The 14194-nt window shown below is 39.5% G+C and overlaps 1 protein-coding gene across 11 annotated transcripts in view; it reads right to left on the bottom strand.

The window, feature by feature from the left end:
• Nucleotides 1-14194, bottom strand: part of TBC1D5 (TBC1 domain family member 5) — a 590389-nt gene that overhangs the window by 490014 nt on the left and 86181 nt on the right. The window contains exon 3 of one of the 11 annotated variants that reach the window (XM_055570013.1): nucleotides 1030-1123. The exons of 9 other annotated variants lie outside the window; for them this stretch is intronic. The gene's annotated coding sequence lies outside the window, so the exon portion shown is untranslated. Of the gene's footprint in view, nucleotides 1-1029; nucleotides 1124-10250; nucleotides 12187-14194 lie in introns of those variants that run through there. One more of the 11 variants, XM_055570016.1, reaches the window with a different exon arrangement.

The following is a 14194-nucleotide window of genomic DNA, read 5'->3' on the forward strand; positions in this document are numbered from 1 at the left end:
GAGGAAGTATATTTCTCAAACAATCAAATTGGAATAATTAAACTTAAGAAATCAGGTTAAATAAAATTTCAACTAATATTGACATTCTAAACAGGAAAATTCAAAATTAAAACATTCAAAGTCAAAGGAGAATGCTAAAACATTGTTTTAATTCCTATAGGTCACAACTGCATTTTAAATGTAATATAGAAATGAAGAAAGCAAGTTTATTTTAGCAGAATGATTTGAATACTAACAAATCAGTTTGATAATTTAATCAGATGTCATTTTACTTTAAATCTGTAACTGTCTCTTTAGATTCATTGCAACAAAAGATTAAAAGAAATTTTATATATAATTAATTTAAATCAGTCTGTCTGGACATAAAACTCTTAGCTGCCCATCCATTATGTAGGAGGCACCTTCCTATGAAAAATAATTCTATTGAAAATGTATACATTGACCAAAGAGATCAATTTTTTAAATGAAATGCACCAACATTTTCAATGTTATTAATCATTTTATATCCTGGCATTCAAATACTGTATTTACTATAGCACTAAAACTCTAAGACAACCATCTTCAGTAAATATGCTAATTACTGAAGAGATACAGACATTTAAATAAATAATCAAGATTCAAGAACCACACGCTCTCATAGCGCTCAAAAGGAACCCACCCTGCTGACGCCTTGCTTCCAGACTCCTAGCTTATGGAAATGTGAGATAATAAATGTCTACAATGCAGGCCATCCAACGTGTGGTACTTTGTTCTGGAAGGCCTAGGAAACAAATACAGCTAACGGGCAGCCAATAAAATAGTGTATCCCTGCATTCACACAACAGGCTTCGGTGGAAGAGCGTTCAGACCACAGCCAGCCAGCTTTGCAGCCACTGCAGACTAGCGCGCTCTCCTTGACACGGCGGCCACATGGCTGTCCACCAGAAGCTCGCCTGCCCAGCCCCGGGGCATGCCGCGCAGCCGCACCACAGCAGCACAGGCCCGCCCCACCCCGGGCGGCAGACTCATCAGGAAGGAGGGCCCCATCACCTGGGTTCAAGCGACGGCTGCTTCAGGTTCTCGGAGCCTTTCTAACTGCTGGAACTAGAGACCTCTGAAGAAACCCCACCTGCTGCCGTGGCTCCTGCAGCAGAAAAGGTGACAATGCAAAAGCTAAAACGACGTGGAAACAGAAACCTCTGTTGGCAGCCAGACAGAAGATGCCATACAGAGTAAAAGCTAGAGGTTTGCTTTGTTCCCTTCCCTTAAAATCAAAATCACTTCCTATAATCTTAAAAGCAAGCCCTGTTCTTAGGTTTCCATGAAAGCCCTACTTCCCTTCCTGCTGTGCAAATATCTTTTAAACCTGAGCTAATTTCAGGCACCCCATGCAAATACAATCCAAAGAAATAAACACTCAAACCCAGACCCCACTCTCCGGGAGTTCATTCTAGTACATGTCAAATACTTTTTAAAAAAAAAATAGAAAGCACAGTTCTGTGCTGAATGCATTTTATATCCTCTCATAATTTTTTTTTTTTTACTAGAAAAGGATGAACTGGATAGTTCGGTTATTATCAAATATACAGATATGTATATATCAACACACACACCCACACACACACACACACAAAACCACGTTGGAGTAGGGAAACATTCAAGCAGCTGGACCCACAGTGCCACTGAGGTGAAGCGTGCACTTGCCAGAGCAACACAATGACTGGCTCTCAAAAGGTCATGCAAGGGCAGCCACTCCCCTGGGAGTTAAAGGCTCCAGAGATCTGGCCTTCAGCCATGCTGGCTAGAAAGGGGATTCTGACATCACAGAAAGTCAACTAACTGGAAACAAGTACAGATTTTTAGAACAAAAGACAGGAGAAGCAAGCATTAAGACCTAACAGGTCCTAACACATAACACTTGTAACAGGAGTAGTTCTAGGAAATGTGCATATATCATCTCATTTAAACTCAGCACAGTTCTATGAAGCAGGTAGGATCACCATCACCATTTTACAGATGAACAGACAGCAACACAAAGAGGGTGAGATATTGCCTGATGATATACAAACAGTAAGTAACCAAGCCATAATTTCAACCCTGTCTGCTCAAGTCTCTCCCTTCATTGCTATTCCACCTGTAAAGAAAATACAGACTATCTACATACATATATGTATCTTTTATAGAGAGGTAGAAACGAGAACATTAAAAACCTCCCAGCTGGTGCTGGGATGGGTGCTGCCAATGTCAGCCTCTGGGCCTTTCCTTCCACAGAGATGGCAGACCAGTCTACTCCCCACCCTGATGGCCATGCCCCTTCTTCAGCCGCACCCACACAAGTCAATCAGGAAGCGGCCAGGCCTGCAAACCCCTCAGTCATCCCTCCTCTTCAGAGACTCTGCCTATCTGCTCTGCTCCTCCCTGTGCAGATTTTTAAACTTTAACTTGTTGCCTATTACCAGGTGTGTGATTAAAGCCTCTCCGCAACTCCAAGTTATTACCAATAATAAATACATATTCAGCAACTTTAAATATTGAATGTTTAGCTGTTTTACATAAAAACATAAATATACTTAAATAGGTTTCCATGGTTATTCTGTTAAAGTGCATTCATATAATCAGATAGTTCATGCATGTGTGTGCTACTATATGGTACCATATGTGTACTACTATACATACTACCATACACAGAAATATAAAACCCATGCTACCACCCTGCCCTTAAGTAGCTCAAAATCTAGTAGAAGAAAGTTAAGTTTAAAACAAATTACAAGTGCTCTTAGTAAATAGCTTAACAGCAAAGTAATAATCCAGAGGGGAATATCATGGGGTAGAGCTTCAAGATGAACAGTACAAGAAGTAAAGTGGATTAAAATGGGGTAAAAATATGTATCAATGCAAAAATGTATTAATGCAAAAGAAGCAAAAGAGAACAGGAAACAGAAGATTCCTAGCCAAGGAAAAGGCAAGAAATTCAAAATTATTGGATTGCAGGGGGCAAGAAGATCTGATGGCTAAGGAAATTACAACCTTCGTCGTCTCTGGTATCAGAAACAGTTACAGTTCTTATTATAAAAGAAATTTTCAACCAAGAAAGTATATCAAAATTTTAGGGACAGAATTTTAAAACACACACACAAGATTCAGATTAACGAATCCTTGGGGAAGTGAATATTCCCTGCCCTAAGAATTGCCTCTGTAGGAGAAGAGAGGGGAACTTTTCACAAGAACAATGTGATGAGATCTGGCATCAAGAAAGACTATCTTGATACTGTACACAATACATCCCTACTTTGAAATACCATGAGGCTCTAAAAATAAAATGCGAGGATCTTGGTGTTCATGTAGAAAAGTGCTATGATAATCCTATTTTAAAAAAAAAGCAAAGTGAAGAATAATACATATCACATGAATATTCTAGCACTGGAAGTCCAAATAAGAGCAACATACAGTTCAAACCAGTAAAGAAAGCTGAGTGCAGAAGAAATGATGCTTTCGAACTGTTGTGCTAGAGAGGACTCTTGAGAGTCCCTTGGACTGCAAGGAGATCCAACTAGTCAATCTTGAAGGAAATCAACCCTCAATATTCACTGGAAGGACTGATGCTGAAGCTGAAACTCCAATACTCTGGCCACCTGATGGGAAGAACTGACTCATTGGAAAAGACCCCAATGCTAGGAAAGACTGAAGGCGGGAGGAGAAGGGGATGACAGAGGATGAGATGGTTGGATGGCATCACTGACTCGATGAACATGAAGTTTGAGGCAGCTCCAGGAGTTGGTAAAGGACAGGGAAGCCTGGCATGCTGCAGTCCATGGGGTCACAAAGTCGGACACGACTGAGCGACTGAACTCAGAGCTCACATATAGTAGTGTGTATATGTGTGTGCATGTCAATCCCTATCTCCCAATTTATCTCTCCCTCCCATCTTCCCCCACTATTATCCCTTTTGGTAACCATTGTGCTGTGCTCTGTCTCTCAGCCATGTCTGACTCTTTGCGATCCCACAGACTGTAGCCCATCAGGCTCATCTGTCCATGGAATTTTCCTGGCAAGACTACTGGAGTGGGTTGACATTTACTCCTCAAGGGGATCTTCCTGACCCAAGAATCAAACGGGCATCTTTTGTGTCTCTTGCATTGGCAGGTGGATTCTTTTCCACTGAGCCACCGGGAAGCTCTTGCTAACCATAAGACTGTTTTCTATGTCTGTGCATCTGTTTCTGTTTTGTAAATAAATTCATTTGTATCATTTTTATATTTCAAAAACAATATACTAAAATTTTTAAAAAATGAAACTTAGCCACACATAGCAAGGCAAGCCACTGACGACCATGGGTCCAAAGAATTGTAAAGTATTACTTTGGGGGAAAGGACAAGTATAGGGATAATATATATGACACTATCCTTAGAAAACATCACTAACATTTATTTAATAATGCAATCTCCTCAGACTTTAGCTGGTCTATGTAATATTTATTATTGTGGCTCAATCACTAAGTCATATACAACTCACTGCAACCCCATGAACTACAGCACACCAGCCTTCCCTGTCCTTCACTATCTCCCATAGTTTGCCCAAACTCATGTCCACTGAATCGGTGATGGACCACCATCCATCCCTCTGTCAGCCCCTTCTCCTCCTGCCCTCAATCCTTCCCAGCATCAGGGTCTTTTCCAATGAGTCAGCTCTTCACATCAGGTGGCCAAAGTAGTGGAGCTTCAGCATCAGTCCTTCCAACGAATATTCAGGTTTGATTGACTGGTTTGATCTCCATGCTGTCTAAGGGACTCTCAAGAGCCTTCTCCAGCACCACAGTTCAAAAGCATCGGTTCTTCAGTGGGCAGCCTTCCTTATGGTCTCACATCTGTGTATGATACTGGAAAAACCACAGTTTTGACTAAACAGAACTTCATCGGCAAAGCAGGACCTCTGTCTTTTAACACACTAAGTTTGTCATAGCTTTCTTTCCACAAATAAAAAGTAATTTTCCAGTCTCTACTTAACAAGAAAAGCCAAAGGGACTATAAAATACCTAACTAGTATTTCTTCCCACAATATGATTCTAATTTGTTTCTGTAAATAGGAGAATAATTAATTAAAAGCCATGTGGTCTATACGGAGCCAATAAAACTCAAGAAAAGAACTTGTAGTCTGTGATGAGGACAAAGAAAAGCCCTTGCTTTCTCTCTGCTGGAACTGAAGCTGTCTGTTTCTGAGTGACAGCCATCCTAGGACAGTGAAAGAAGCCTGCAGACAAGCAGAGACACAGGAACCCAAGCGGGTGCCCTACCCACACGATGCTCGCAGACCAACCCTGGTGCCTCCCCTCCCTCTGCAATGGCCACTGTGGGAGAAAACGAACTTCATTCTGGAATAAGGCAAATTACTTGGGGTGTCTCTCATTCAAAGGTGAAATCACCACAGTTTTAAGTAGTGTTTAAATAGTCTCAAAAATAAGTACCTATGTGAAAACTATTTGAAACTAAGAAACAACACTTCATAATTTATATACAAATTACAACTTTAGAAATATAATGTAAGCCTTCTTAAATCAATTGAGAGTTTAATCACAAAAATATAAATGACTGGCTAACAGGCAAATAAATAATGGGTATAGGCTAGTTTTGCTTGATTGCATAAAACTGTTTACAATACATTTCTCAATAAAGAAAAATTGAATTATAACCCAAGGGTGGCTTAATTTGTACAAATTTTGAATAATGTCACATATATTTCCAAAACAGATGCTTAGAGACTCTACAAGGACACTCGGCTCAATCAGAAGCCAGATTAAAGTTCCATCTGGAGCCTAATGGCTCCACGGTTCCATTACAATTACCCAAGTACCAAAGCGAGTCTTAATGGTTGTACCTCACAGAAGCTCTCTTCTAGGTATACACCTTGCCCACAAACTAGAAAATCAGGTCCCAAAATAATTTTGTGTGTATGCATGCATACATACATCCATCTACACACACACACCACATGCAAGATTCAGTAAGTATCTAAATGTTGCTATATTTTTCAGTGTAACACTCAACTTACCTGACTGTTCCTGGTTATCCAATAACAGCTTTTGACTTTGGACACAGTTGCTGGGTATTGTTGTCACCTTTGCTTGACATGGAAAGGACAATATTTGCGTCCCCCCTTAATCAGCTTGCAACATACTTCAGGTATCTAGAACACTCTCCTCATATTCTTCTTTCCCAGACCCTATTACAGGCCATCATTTTTTATCAAATCAGAAAAACTGAGTGAGGCCATCTTATCTCATTTCCATGTCCAGGAGTTGCCAGACAGGCCCAGAAGTTTAGAGCAGGTAAGCGCTAAGAAGAACCCAAAGTCAGCATCTAGACCAGTGGTACCCAAGAGTATTACCCACGGTCCACTGCTGGGAGCATGCCTTGTTCGTTTAAAACACTTTACAGCTACTGATAGGGTGAGGAACTCGGACTTTGCGTCTTTGGCGGACTTTGCGGACTTGGCAGGGGCCCAAGTTGGCAGGCTGAATCCCAACCGAAGATACCTTTGTTGACCTAGAAAGTTTCGTTTTAATTTGGATGCTTTTAGATATACAACCCAGGCCATCTGATCTGCTACACTGGCAAGGTATTTGCATCTGCTATCTGGTAGCCTTAGAAGGCAGCTCAGCGTCCAGCTCACTGCATCAGCGTTTCACACACTGTGTGCGCCACTTTTATGCATAATGCAAGCAACCTGGTAAGTTGCACATGGCAGGTATTTTCCCCAATAACCAGGCATTGCATGCAGGACATGGCATGCCACACACAAAGGAGAACACAGGTGGCAGTGTGTGCATATGCAGTATACACACACAAACCCATCTGTATATGACTTTGTGTATGTGAGTACTAAGCTATGATTTACATTTTCTTACTGTGGTTCATGAACAAAATAACTGTATTAACATCCCTGTACTAGACCAATATCTTCATTTTACAGACACAGCAGCAGAGGTTGGAGGTCACGTCAGCTGGTAGCTCTTCTCTACGTTCCTGACTGTAAGTGTATGTGCACATCACTGTCTACAAAACCAATAAGATACAAAACACAAAATTCAAACTGAAAAATTAACATTTAAAAATCCTAAATTGATTATAAAACTGTTAATCACTCAGTTGTGTCCAACTCTGCAACCCCATGGACTGTAGCCCACCAGGCTCCTCCGTCCATGGGATTCTCCAGGCAAGAAAACTGGAGTGGGGAGCCCTTTCCTTCTCCAGGGGATCTTCCCGACCCAGAGATCAAACCCTGGTCTCCTGCATTACAGGTGGATTCTTTACATTTGAGTTGCCAGGGAAGCCCATAAATTGATTAGAATTTTACATTAAAAATTTTAACACTAAAAGTGAAAAAAATGTATGTAAAAAAAGACGTTATTTGTTAAGCAAAACATTAAAATGTCTATATGGCCTAAAAACAAAGAAGCAAAGACAAAGCAGCCCCTCAACGGAGCAGCGAAAGACAAGCAAAAATAAAAACGAGGCACAGCAACCAAAACACAACCAACCGCAGGAAAGGGTCTATCTTCCTAAAACGCAATTTAGTGCTTAAACATGAGGGGCAACACCTGAGTAACAGACAAATAATATTAAGGAAACAATTATAAAATAAATACAAATGGTCAGTAGCATTAAAATTGTACACTAGAGCAGATACTACTTTTTATGTATAAAAATCAGCAAAGATGTTTTCTTTCTAAATATTAATACCTGCTGTTGATGTTTAAAAAAAAAAAAAAATCTCAAAAATCACTGACTGGAGTGAAACATGTAGACTGTGGCAGTAAGATTCAGAAATTTTCATAATGTAATTACCCTTGCATCCAGTAAGTCTACTTCCAGAATTTGTCCTATGGAAATAATACAAACATTATCAAAAGTATTTTGAATGTAGTATTATATTTAATCATGAAAAACTGTAATGACCCATTGAGTCATCAGTGAGAACTGGTTAAATAACTATCCTATATCCATAGAATAGAATGCTATGCAACTATTAAAAGAGATAATGTAAATCTGCATTCCTTGCCCATAATATACTGTTAAATGAAAAAAGTACTAGATGTATAAGAACATATGTTTATATTTAAAAAAATTTTTAACACATTTAATCCCTCTTTACTAATAAATAATTTTCACACAGAGTTTTCTAACACGACCATTTTCTTTACAGAAGAAACAACTAAAATCATCACAAAGAAAAAAGAGAAGAAATGAAGGGAAAGAGGGAGGGAAGGAAAAGAAAAAAGAGGCAAGCAGACAACCAAAAGGAAATGTAGGAAAACCTGACTGCAAAGCTGAGCCATCCAGAGCCACTGGCCTTCTGAAAAGAACTCCAAAACTAGCAGGACCTAAAGGGGAAAAAAAAGTTTTTGGCAAGGACAAAGCAGCCCCGAGCATCCACCAGTAGGGTTCCGAGACGGCATTAGCCACAGACCTTGTGGCGACCCTGTGGGCACTCCGTGAAAGTGAAAGTGGAGGCAGGGCTCAGAAAAGGCCTGCCTTTCTATCCAGGAACTGACCTTCACAAGGCCCCCTTGTGAGGCAGTGGCAGCATCAGCAGCAGCCCCAGGCTCAGGGCCAAGTCACAGCAGAAAGGGCTGGCCTTGGAGCCTGCTCACAGAGGGAGCTGCCTGCAGACAAGGAAGATGAAATCAACTCCTCTTGAGAGGAGGGAGGAGGCTGGGGTATTGGGTCTCGGTTTTACTCCTCAAAGGACCCTTATGCCTCCGTGCAGACAGGGAGATTCATCTTCAGCCGTCTGGCCCACCGACTGCAGGGGACAAGCATCTGCTGTGTAGCTCAGCCCCACGGCCCACCGTCTCTTTCTACACATACACACAATACAGTGAAAACAATCTGAAGCACTGCTCCATTTCACAAAGGTCTCAAGCAATTTAAAAACTAGAATGTAAACCTCAACTACCCTTAACACTCACCTTCTTAAGATCATTTTCCAAGTCTACTGCTGTTCTCTATTGAGGAGACATATATACATATATATATATGTGTGTGTGTGTGTGTATATGTATATATATATAGGCAGTCCTCACCTGGGCAACAAGACCAAAGACATTTCCTTAAACACTGTTACATGATCATTTTTCCTTCACTGAGACATGCTAATAATCAAAATGTCAAAAAGCAAGCATTCTTTTTATAAAAGAATAATCTGTAAGAAAGTAAAGGGCTATCAAATATTCATAAAGATATGTGAAATAGTTGTCATACAGCTTTCCCCCCTCAAACCATTCATAAGCTAATAATATGGGTTAAGGATGTTAAGGGGAGGTGTCATATGTGAATCAGGAATAGGTAATCTGGAAGACAGGCCACGACACATAAGAATGCTGGCAATCCACAGGTGTATGAGTAATGGACTCAAAGACATCTTTCTATTGAGAAGGTTCCATTTCAAATTTTCCAGGAAACAGCTTTGCATGCCACCTCTCAAAAAAAAATACAGAACTTCTATAATTTAGCTGAAAACAAGTCAATATGACATATGTGAAAATGGAAAATCTAACCACTATTTAAAACACAGCTTGTGATAAAAATCAATTCTAAATACTACCCATGAACTTAACACAAATTTAAAATATAATCCGTATTTCTTATTTTCAAGTGCTATTTTTCAAAATATATAACAAATATCCGCTAGTCAATAAAAAACATATAATAACATAAAACATAAAATAAAAACAAAAATCTTTGAACCCTATTCTTCACTCTACCACCTATTACTTATGTGACATTAAGAAAATCATACATTACATCTCCTCCTAAATAAATGATTTTTAGATACAGCAAATATAACGTGGAGAAATATCCACTCTTCTTACAATCAGGTTGACCACCAAACACCATTTTTACAAGTGACACTACTTGCTTGCATGAATAAGCCTAAATTTTTCAAGAGAATTACAGATGCTGATGGTGCTGGTACAAATTCCATGCTTCTGTGAAACACTGACAAAGACTATGAGAGAAAGAGAGATCTGCTCATCCAGAAAAAAATGATTTCTAATAAGATACCACTTCAAACAGAGCAAACACACTGAGGAACAAAAACAAAAGATGCAATGGCCAAAGCTGAAGTACCAGAACAGGACACTGTATCAGGTACAATCAGAGCTCCGATTATGAACAACAGACACGTTCTGGTTAGTCTAAGTCAAAAGGAGTTTACTGGCTGGGTACTGGGTGGCCCAAAAGCTTGAGCCATAGCTGGAGAATCAGACTTACACGGGAACCAAGGAAGGCAGATCACAAAGTCCGCCCTACAGCCTGGAAGGAAGCCCACAACATGCGTGACTGCATCAAGAGTAGGCCAGGGAGGAACACCTCATTAGCAGCCCTTAGATCTCATGCCCATGATCTTTCCAGGTGCAGCTGTCTAGCATGCAGCAGGACCATGTGGCAGCCTTTAAGCATCTTTAGTCAAGGGAGGTGACAGGCAGCCTCCTACCTAAACTGGAAAGAGCGTTAGGTAAGGCCCCAGGCAGCTGAAGCCACAATATCCTCTATTAAGATGACGGTCTGATAGTGGTCACACCTGAAGTGCATTTACTTTGACATAGCATCTTGCTCTAATCTACAGAAGTTCACCAATTGAAAGTTCATAAAAATTCATTCAAATCTCTTTATTAGATTTGCTTGTTATAATTCCCAATCTATTTTCAAGGCAAAGGGAAAAATTTACCCTTTCTAAAGTGATTCTATCAACCAATACAAGATGAGTGATTTAGACGGAGTCTAGCAAGTTTCTTAATGCACTAGAAGTGATGCCTCTTGCTTTATATTCTACCCGTCTGCTAATCTGGTTTCTTGCTTGCCTTTTTTGCTGCAGCTGTGCACCGGGTTAACTGTTTCAATGGTTTTCCTACAATAACCCACAAATTTTTTCCTGATCAGTGTGCTGTATGATTGGTTCTTTGTTCCTAAGATAATTATTTTACATTTGTCTACACTGAACTGCACTTGCCATCTGCTGGCCCAATCACCTAAACAATCCAAATCTTTCTGAATCTGATTGCATTGTTCCTCATTATTTCCTCTAGCTCCAATTTTAGGATCATCTGCAAACTCTGAGATCTTTTCTTTAAAGCTTGGACACATTTTATTTTAATATAGAGAGTTGTTGTTTTTTTTACAAGTGACCCTTTAGACCCTCCAGCTGAAATCTTCTTCCAACTTGAAAAGTTTCCATAAAGCTTATCTAAGGATACCTTCCAATTATACAGTCAAAGCGCTGCTAGAAACAAAGCTAACTAGAACCTATTCTCTTTCATCTCTCCTTACTTACACTGTGCTTATGCTTAGTCATTCAGTCGTGTCCAGCTCTCTACGGCCCCGTGGACTGTAGCCTGTCAGGTTCCTCTGTCCGTGGAATTTTAAAAGTGCATATGTCTTCTAAGTTCTTCACTTCCAAGTATCAATATTTTGAAGAAATGCAAACATTGTTTTTTAATATATAAATTTCTGGTAATTTTTCTGAAATAACTTTCCTAAAACATGCATGGCAAAATTTTCAACTTCCTGCATGTAAGACATTCATTCAAAGAATATTTACACACAAATTAGTTATGAGCTGAGGTACACTGCGGTCTTATAACCTTGGTTCAATTATTTACATTTCAAAATTTCAGTTTCCTACTGACAAGAACATTAACTTCTAAAGACCTAATCACCTCGAGCAATACAAATTACCTATTATCTAAAGATTACCATACCAGAGCTACATATCTAAGATTTTTCTACTTCAATTTCCCATGCCACTCTGAATTATAAACCTTCCAATAAGTTAGTATTTCTTCTGCAGTTTTTATATTTTAATATTGTACATAGAAACCAATGTAGCAAAATTTACCCTTCACATTAGGTTTACTTGACAAATCTGAACATAGTGCATTTTCATTAATTAATTATGACGTAAGGGAACAGGTATATCTTCAGATCCAGGAAGAATTATTAGCTCTGTAATCTTCCTTCAAAAAAGGAAAGGTTTTGCTGGTTGTTTCTATGGGGTGGGATCGTGTGTGCTTTTTATTTTCCAATTTTTCTGTAATTCTCTGCAATTTGTCTGTAACATATTGTCCTTCTGATAAAAAAGAAACAGTAATATGTTTAACACCATATTCTGAACAATAACTGAACACTATTAAATGAAATACTATGTCAAAACACTTAAATTTATAACAGAAAAATTAAGTAACAAGTATTTTATTTATATTAAGTAATATATAAAGGATCTAAAGGACACATTAAAGATACCTAAATTTATTAAGCCCTTCTTTTTGAAAGAGCTATTGATTTGGAAGTAATGTTTTTCCTTATAAGGCACTTTTGAAAATCCATTAAGAAAAATTATTTTGAAATGGTGAATGTGCAAATAATAATTATTAGGTTGTCTTTAATCTAGGTTTGAGGATGACCCTCTAATAACTGATTAGTCTGAGTTTCTTTTTAAAACAATTACTAAGTGACACTAAGTTGTCTCCAGAGATATTTTATTTATATTTTAAGTAACACAAAAATATTTAATGAAATTTAACAAACCACCGACTTTTATTTCAGTCTCCCACTCACTGAAACTGTGCCACTCGAGTAATACTCCGTATAAATAAAGGACTTTGACAAACTGCACTGAGTTGTATAAAAAGTCACAACATTCCACATATTATTTTAATCTACCTGTTATCTCATAAAGGCATTTCAGTGAAAAACTACACGTATCTTAAACCTCCACATGACTCACAGCATAGGAAAAGAAATGCGTATGAGTAGGGATTCGCTTCCAGAGGCACAACATGAAGAGAGTTTCAATAAACATTTACATATTTTAATACCAGCTTAGCTTTTCAAGATTCTAGTTTGACTTTTTTATTCCTGGATTTTATGCTCTATGCTATAAACTGTATTTAAATTAGTAGCAGCTCATGGTAGCCTGAAATTCAAGTCCAACTAAAATTCACTTGTGAAGCATGATGATATATACAGGATAACTGAAATAATACACAAGTATGTTACATCTAGTCTGTTAATCTCCCTACAAGATGAAACTAATAATACTCTCCTGTTAATACTCTTTCAAAGACTCTTAACAGTTTTCAACTGAATGACGTTAGAAGGAAAACCTCCTAGTCAAAATGAATTTGACTAAAGTCGATAAGAAAATGTTACAAACCGTCTTTCACAGGCCACATCAACGAACTACAGGAAGTAGTGTTCATAACCCAAAAATAGAGTGTGGAAGCAATCAGATCTTGATTCAAATCCCAGCTCCTCCACCTCCAAGCTGCTTAACTGAGCACAAGTGGACTAACCTCTTGAAGGTTCAACTTCTCCATCATAACAAAGCACAGAATAATGTTTAACTACCAAGGTTTGTTAAAAAGTGAAATAACGTATAGAACACCAAATACAAAACTGCTGCTGCTGCTGCTGCTAAGTCGCTTCAGTCGTGTCCGGCTCTGTGCGATCCCATCGACGGCAGCCCACCAGGCTCCCCCGTCCCTGGGATTCTCCAGGCAAGAACACCGGAGTAGGTTGCCATTTCCTTCTCCAGTGCATGAAAGTGAAAAGTGAAAGTGAAGTCGCTCAGTTGTGTCCGACTCCTAGCGACCCCATGGACTGCAGCCTACCAGGCTCCTCCGTCCATGGGATTTGCCAGGCAAGGGTACTGGAGCAGAAACTAAATGTTCAATAAATGATAGATAGTGTCGGGGAGATCCCCTGGAGAAGGAAATGGCAATCCACTCCAGGATTCTTGCCTAGAAAATCCCATGGACAGAGGAGCCTGGAGGGCTACAGTCTATGGGGTCGCAAGAGTCGGACACGACTCAAGTGACTAAACCACCACCATCTTCCCTAGTGGCTCAACTGATAAAGAATCTGCCTGCAATGTGAAAGACCTGGGTTTGATCCCTGAGTTGGGAAGATCCCCGGAGAAGGGATAGGCTACCCACTTCAGTATTCTTGGGCTTCCCTGGTGGCTCAGCTGGTAAAGACTCTGCCTGCAATGTGAGAGATCTGGGTTCAATCCCTGGGTTGGGAAGATCCCCTGGAGAAGAGAAAGGCTACCCACTCCAGTGTTCTGGCCTGGAATATTCCATGGACTGTATGGTCCATGGTCGATGGGTCCATGGGACACGACTAAGTGGCTTTCATTTTCACTTTCATTGCACTAT

Source organism: Bubalus kerabau, chromosome 2 (assembly GCF_029407905.1).
Source record: "Bubalus kerabau isolate K-KA32 ecotype Philippines breed swamp buffalo chromosome 2, PCC_UOA_SB_1v2, whole genome shotgun sequence".
Classification (NCBI taxonomy): domain Eukaryota; kingdom Metazoa; phylum Chordata; class Mammalia; order Artiodactyla; family Bovidae; genus Bubalus; species Bubalus kerabau.